Source organism: Fukomys damarensis, unplaced genomic scaffold (genome assembly GCF_012274545.1).
Source record: "Fukomys damarensis isolate Sample0158 unplaced genomic scaffold, DMR_v1.0_HiC HiC_scaffold_39, whole genome shotgun sequence".
Taxonomy (NCBI): Eukaryota; Metazoa; Chordata; class Mammalia; order Rodentia; family Bathyergidae; genus Fukomys; species Fukomys damarensis.
Window position 1 is genome coordinate 13,033,202 of NW_022900951.1, and position 8,037 is coordinate 13,041,238.

Consider the following 8,037-nt stretch of genomic DNA (forward strand, 5'->3'; position numbering starts at 1 on the left):
AAAAAAAAAAAAAAAAAAAAAAAAGAAAAGAAGGAAGAAAAATCAAGAAAGGGGTGGGGGAGAAAGAAAGAAAGAGAGGAATGAGCCTGGCATCGTGGTATAGGCCTGTGATCCTAGCCCTCAGCAGGATGAGGCAGGAGGATTGCTGCAAGTTTAAGTCCAGCGTGGAATATATAGCAAGACCCTGTCTCAACCAAAAGAGAAAATGTTTTTCCCCCAAGTCCACACACAATATAGTACTTTTGTAAAAAAAGATAAGTGCCATAAAGATACGTATTTTGTTTGTTTGTTTGTTTTGCTTTTGTTTTTTGAGACAGGATCTTGCCATGTAGTCCAGGCTGGCCTTGAACTCACTATTAGCCCAGACTGGCCTCAAATATGTGGCAATCCTCCTACCTCAGCCTCCTACTCCCCCTCCTGAGTGCTGGCATTACAAGCATGCACCACTATGCCTGGCTGCCATATATTTTAGAAAAAAAAAAAAAAGGAAATGGTAGAGGAGTGGCAAAAATGAGAAGAGTTGTCTTAGTATAATAAAATTCTAAGTAATTTCTCCTAAATACTGTTGAATGAAATTGTACAAAAAAGAATTGAAGGAAAAATTATAATAGCTGGCGTGGTGGTGCACACCTGTAATCCTAGCACTCTGGCAGGTTGAGACAGGAGGATCACAAGTTCCATCCCAGCCTGGGCAACTCAGCAGTTTAGAGAGATCCTATCTCAAAAAAGTAAAAAATCAGCTGAGTGTGCTGGCACATACCTCTAATTCCAGCATCGGGGAAGCTGAGGCAGGAGGATACTGTGAGTTGCAGGCAAGCCCAGGGTACATGGTAAGTTCATGGCCAGCCTGAAATGTATAGCAAGACCCTGTCTCAAATACATAATCAATAAATTGGGCTGGGGACTTAGCTCAGTGGTGCCTCCACCTGCCTCGCAAGCGCAGCGTCCCAAGTTTGATCCCTGGTACCAAATAAATAAATAAATAGGCTGGAGATGTAGCTCAGCATGAAAGCCCTAAGTCATTTGTGTGTGTCTAGAAGCGTATACATCTAGAGCTTGTTTAAAATTACACTTTTTCACTTCCTGCTGTGATATTTTATTAGGCAAATTGAAGTAATTGTTTTCTATTTATAAATACATGAATGTCTAACTTTTGGGGAGTGTCCCTCTGGTTCTAAAAGGCCAAATGTACCCCTTTGTGCTAGCTGTAGATGTTAAGCAACACAAGCTTCACACCAGTGACAATGAATGAAGGAAATAACCTGCACCAGAATCACTGGGGCTTAGGCTCAGAGTCACTGGGGCGTAGTGAATAAATATTTGGCCAGCAAAAAGTAATGAATAAGAAACTCCTGGGCTTGTCCCAACTCATAAGCATTGGTGAGAAATTTCACATTGAAAATGTTTTAATTTCATTTTTAATTGACAAAGTACTTGTATATACAGTATTTATATCATAAAGTGGAATGTTTTGATACATGTTTACATTATAGGATGATTAAGTCAAGCCAATTAGCAATTCTCATATGAGATAATTATCATTTTTGTGCTGAAAATATTTAAAATCTACTCTTAGCAATTTTGAACCATACGGTGTCTTTTTATTTACTTTAGTCACTTTTCTATGTAATAGATCACTAAACCTTATTCTTTCTAACTGTAGAACCTTTTATTTACTTACTGTTTGTTATTGAAGCAGGGTCTTGCTATGTAGTCCAAGTTGGCCTTGAACCCACTATGTAGCCCAGGCTGGCCATGAACTCACATCAATCCTCCTACCCATCCTGCCCTGGCCTCCCCAGAGTGGTAGGATTACAGATGTGCACCACCACACCAGGCTAGAACCTTTAAAAAATACTGCTCTGTGCCTCTCCCTCCCAGCACATCATGTACAGTGTACAATATTTCTTTCTCAATGCTGGGGATCCAGCCTGAGCCCCACCCGGGCTAGGCAAGCACTCTAGTAGCTCTGGTGCATTCAGATTTCCGGCCAAACACCTCTCCAGTTCACTGTATGGAAAGTCTGTTGTTGCTGAGTGCCATCCACTTCTTCTTTCCCAGGAAACAGCCTGCTACATTTCTTCTGGATGAACAACTCTGCAACTAATTCCAGTCTGGGAGGCCCACTCCCCGCGGTGGCGCGCTGGGGAGGTGGGGGAAGGCAGGGGCTGGAGCCCTGGCAACAGGAAGTGCCTTCTTCCCTGCTTCCGTGGACAGGGCCCAAAGGGAAGGTGATCGGCATGGGTTGTAGCTCTAGAGTGACAGAACAGACCCTACCTCTGGTTAGGGTAGAGCAGAGAGGCCAGGTAAACAACCACTACAGAAGCATGCTGCGCTTTTAAGAGGATCCGCAATGGCTTCTGAAAATGGAACTCCCCAGTAAGTTGGAAATTTTCAACATTTATCCCTGGCTGAATGTAAATGACGGTGTTGTACTCTATTGAAAGACCTCAGGGCACAGATTTCATACTTGTAACCTGTTCTCTGGCCCTTAGTGATGGCCTATTAATCTATCAGTTGGAAAATTTGTCTCCCAATACACATTTCTGGGGTACAGGAGTTACAGCAAGAGGGTTTAATTTGATTACTACAAAGAGGAAACTGGCATTGTTGGAAAGCTGTTGTGGCTGTTAAAGGATCTGTAATTGAAAGGTCATTTACAAATTCCTACCGAGAATTGCTTTTCAAAATATGTTAGAAGAACCCAGCCTGGTGGTGCAGGCCGGTAATCCCAGCAGTAGAAGCTGAGGCAGGAGAGTCATTGCGAGTTCAAGGCCAGCCTGTAGTACATAGTGAGACCCTGTCACCAAAAAAACAGAGCTGGGGTTATAGCTCAGAGCTACATCTCACCTAACATGCTTGAGACCTTAGCTTCAATCCCTGGCGCAACACGAAAACATTTTTTTTAGAAGAAAAACTAGACAAATTTAATTATATCATGCCAAAAATACTTCAAAGCCAGGCATGGTGGTATATGCCTGTAATCACAGGAACTCAAGAGTGAAAGTTCTAAGCTGGTGTGATCAATTTAGCAAGACCCTGTCTTAGAACATAAAAATGGCTGGAAGTGAGTATGAATGCTTAGTGGTAGTGTGCTTAACTAGCATGTGCGAGACCCTGGGTTCAATCCTCAGTACTGGAAAAAATACAAAACAAAACGTGTAAACACAACAACAAAAACTTTACATTCTCGTAAGGGAAATTATATATTATACATCCCACTCTTTGCAATATTTCTTAGGGATATATTTGAATCCACAATTCCTTACATTTTTTTTTTTGTACTGGGGACTGAACTCGGGTCCTTGTGCTTGTGAAGCAGGCAGTGGAACTACTGAGCTAAATCCCTGGCCCCCTTACAATTTCTAATTAAAAGTTAAGATTTAAATGTTTGCCAGGTGTGGTGACACATACCTGTAGTTCTAGCACTTGGGAGGCTGAGGCAGGAGGATCACCATGAGTTCAAGGCCAGCCTGGGCTACACAGTAAGACCCTGTCTCAAAAAAAAAAAAAAGTGTTCAAGAATGGGGATGTAGCTCAGTGGTAGAGTGCACGTATTAAGCCAGACACAGTTGCACAGCCCTGTAGTCCTAGCTACTAGGGCGGCTGAGGTATGAGGGTCATTTGAGCTCAGGTGTTCAAGGCCAGCCTGGACAACATAGCAGGACCCTGATCTCTTTTAAAAAAGTGAAATTTAAAGCCAGGTGTAATGGCATACACCTGTAGTCTCAGCACTTAGGAGGCTGAGGCAGGAGGACCACCACGAGTTTGAGGCCAGCCTGAACTACATAGACCCTGTCTCAAAAAACAAAACCAAACAAACAGAAAATGATAAATTTATAGAGTCAGAGCCTCACCTAACATTTATTGAGCATTTACTATGTGTCACATACTTTACATATATTATCTAACTTGTCTCATGATCACTCTATGATTATTAGTTATCATCATCATCATTATTATTATCATCATCAAACCCCTTAAGTAACTTGTCCACCATCTCAGAGTTTCTTGCTGTAATATATCAGATACAACAGCCAGGTCATCAGGGCTCCAGTGGGAATTTCCTTACACCTGTCAGTTTGTCAGCAAACCAAAACAAACTGACACAAAAAGAACACCTGGGAACTGGATGTGGTGGCGCATGTCTATAATCCCAGCACTCAGGAGGCTGATGCAGGAGGATTGCTACAAATTCAAGGCCAGCGTTTTGTTTTGTCTCAAAAACAAAAACCCAAAACATAAACAGATGGATGCTGAAAGGTCTCACCCTCTCTTTGTGTAAGAAGCACAGGCAATTCAGTAGGCAAAGGATAGTCCTTTCACCTGTCATAGAGAATCGCCAACACTCGGAGCCAGATTTGAGTCCTTTGTTGCCGGCATCCTCTGGAATCAAAAAGCAGCTTTCAGGTTTAAGTGGCTCTCCTAGTTGGGGAGAGGAGGAGCACAATCAGAATTTTATAGAAGCAGAACTTTGCTAAGTTAGTGGGGGTCGGGGAGTTTCACACAGTGGAGTTGAAACAAAATATCACAGGAGTGCAGAATTTTCTGCACACAAGGTCATAAAGATAGCATATATCTGCAGACTGCTTTGGCAAACAGGAGGGCCTGTCATGCAGGGGGACAGTGATGAAGCACAAAATGGAGTCAGGTTGGCCGTCACACAACAAATGGTGCTAAGACAACTGCATACTCACATGCAAAAAATTTATTATATATTTTTTGGTTGTGTTACGTGTCCAACTCAGGCCCTCATGCATACTAAGCCAGTGCTAAAAAGCTGAATCCTGTCTTGGGCCTCAAGCCTTTCACAGAATGAACTCAAAAAAGCACCAGAGACCTAAATGTAAAATACAAAGTCATAAAACTCCTAGATGACACAGGAGAAAAGCTGGGTGACCTTGGGCTTGGTAGTGGCTTAGATATAACACCAAAAGCACAAACCATGAAAAAATGTGATAAAGCTGGGCTCTGTTCAAATTAAAAATTTCTGCTCTGCAAAAGACATTGTCCAGAGAATAGTGATGTTTCATGAGGGAAACCCAGCGAAGAAAGAGGGGCAAGAAAATTGTTGCCGTGTGCAGGGATCCCGGATGGGTTTTAGGTTCTTGTGCGCAAGGAACAGACTTGGACGTGGCATGAGACACTTAGGAAAAAGGAGCAAAGTTAAACGAAGTTTAGGCGATGGTGCACTTGGAGCAAATGGACTACCACTACTGGGAAGGAAAATGGCACAAGCACTGAATGTGCTGTTGGGTTTAAGAATGTAAATGTGGCGCTGGGTCTAGGATGTCTCCCATTGGCCTGACTGATGGCACGATGGACAGCGTGCTGGGTGGCTGAGCTGTGTCTCCCGGGCATACCCCTCTGTAATGATTGCGCGGGTGAGATGCCGTGCACGTAGGAGAACCTGCCCTCACTGCAGGTGAGGAAGGGTCAGGCCGAAGCATCTGGCCACCCACATGTTGATTTGGAGTCTCGGAATCTTCCGAGGCAGGCCCAGGTGTCTTCATTTTTCATATCGCTGACTCAGGGTAGGAGGCCTTAGGATAAAGGTCAGGGGATTGGCCCTGGGGTGCTGCCTAGGCTCCGGTGAGTGGAGGGCAGTGATCCCATTGCCCCGTCGCACTATGTTAAAGCCGCCGGCAACCACTTCATTGTGTACTGTAATGTTCTGTAAGTTGTTAATGTATAAAAAGAGGGTGTTTTGGGGAGGCCATGGGTTTAGCTCAGTGGTTCCGCTACCTGCCTTGTAAGCACAGGGTCCCGAGTTTAATCCCAGGTACCCCCCGCAAAAAAATTGTGTTTTTGTTTTTTGTTTTTTTTGAGACAAGGTCTTACTGTGTAGCTTAGGCTGGCCTTGAACTCGCGCTGCAGTCCACGCTGGCCTCAAACTCTTGGTGATCCTCCTTCCTCAGCCTTCTTACAGATGTGCACCACCACGCCTGCTTTATGTATTTATTTATTTTTTTGAGATGCAGTGTCACTGAGTTAGGCTGGAAGAAATAAAGATAGGTAAATAGCAAACAGAGAAAAGTATGATTTTAAAAATGAAAACTGCAGCTTTAGGACACAAGCCCAGTTTAAACACTTTTTTCTTTCTCTTTTCCCAAAATATAATAATCTTGGATAATTTCCTTCCATCTGTGGATGGGTTCTACCTCTTTCCCCTGTGAATAGACCACCTTTCCACATGTAAATTAATCTTTCCCATATAAATGGACCATTAGCTTACTAAGGCAGGCTATCCTCCCACCAAACCAAGACCCATTCCACAGATTTCCACCACCAGAAGCACACAAATATTCCCACTTCCAAACTGTAGCGCACCTCTCAAGAGCCTGCACTGCACTCTTGGGTGTGTATTTAAATTTCTGCCTAATAAACCCTTCCCATGCCTCTTATGACATGGCCTAAAACTTCTTTTTCCGAGAAGGAAGTCAGTGAACATGCAGACATATTCTAGGATGGGGTGGGTTAGGTTCCTTATTTCAGCTTTGGGAACCTCTTTGGGCCCTGTCCAGTGAAATCACTCCATAGCCCAAGCTGGCCAAGAGCTTGAGGTCCTCTTGCTTCAGTCTCCCAAGGGTGAGGATCCAGGCATGTGCCACCATGCCCTACTTCATTAAACAGTTAGTACTTTAAAGAAGTAGTGTTTAAGTTCTAGTTAGTACAGTACTGGAATTACTGTTTCATTATCCTGTTCTGTTCTGTTTCATTTAAAAATGTTGGTTATGTCAGGCAAGGTAGTACACACCTGTAATCCCAGCACTCAGGAGGCTGAGGCAGGAGGGTCACTGCAAGGAGGCCAGCCTTGGCTACATGGTAAGTTTAAGGCCAGCCTGAACTATGTAGGGAGACCCTGTCTCTAAAAACAAACAAAAGGGCCGGGGATTTAGCTCAGTGGTTCCGCCACCTGCCTCACAAGCACAAGGACCTGAGCTCGATCCCCAGTACCAATAAATAATTAAAATTAAAAAAATGCAGATCAAAAACCAATGCTGATCATGACCCTCTAACTTGATTCCACCTGTGTTTTAAAAATGTGGTTTGAGGAGCTTTAGATGAAACGTGCAGCAAATAGACCAAATTACCACATGTAGTGATAAAAGTGCACCAAATGGAGAGGTTTTTTGCCATTTCACTTCTGCATAAATATCAGAATTGAAAACTAGCATTATAAACTATTTTTGGGGTCAAAGCTTTTGTATAAAAGGATGGAAAGAGGGTTTGAGAGGGGATGGGATAAAAAGAAGCAAGATATATCATGTAAGGGGTACAAATTCCCCAAGATGAATGTGATCATTATCTATACCTAAAATGCACCAATTAGGTTTAGCAAACAACCAAAAGGACAACAACAAAAAACCACTTCTGAGGAGTGGAGTTGAGGGATTAAAGATTATCTTCCAAACTGTTAGAAAAAACAATTTCCAAATGTATAACTTTTATAGCAAAAAGTATATATAGCACGATGTAGGTGTTTATCCTAAGGCACTAATGTCCTACTTTCTAAAAGTTATGTTTTATAAAAAATGATGAAAAACTGGACATACAGGAATGTGCAATTATAGGGTATTAGTTGCATACAGTATAGATTATTCATGGGTTGTACTATGGAGCCATTAAGAATGATTCTGTAGGGAAGATCTAGCTCGGTGTTTCTCAATCAGGGCCAATTTTGCCTCTACCCGGGGGGCATTTAGCAATTCTAGAGACATTTTTGGTTGTCATAACCACAGAATGGGATTCCAGGGCTCTGCAGACTCTTTCCAGGTCTTTGGTGTCCTGAACAAAGAAGTGGACAAGACATGTGAGAAGAGGTGGTGAGGTTTTACATTTGTTAAAGATAGGAAAAGAAGCGTGCTCTAGAGAGTGAGAATGGGCAGCTGAGAGCTCACGGTGGCCACAGGGCAGAGGTCTGTTTTCTAATTTATTTTATTTATTTATCATTTTTTGTGGCATGGGGATTGAACGCGGGTCCTTGTGCTTAGGAGGCAGGCAGTGGAACCACTGAGCCAAATCCCCAGCCTGCAG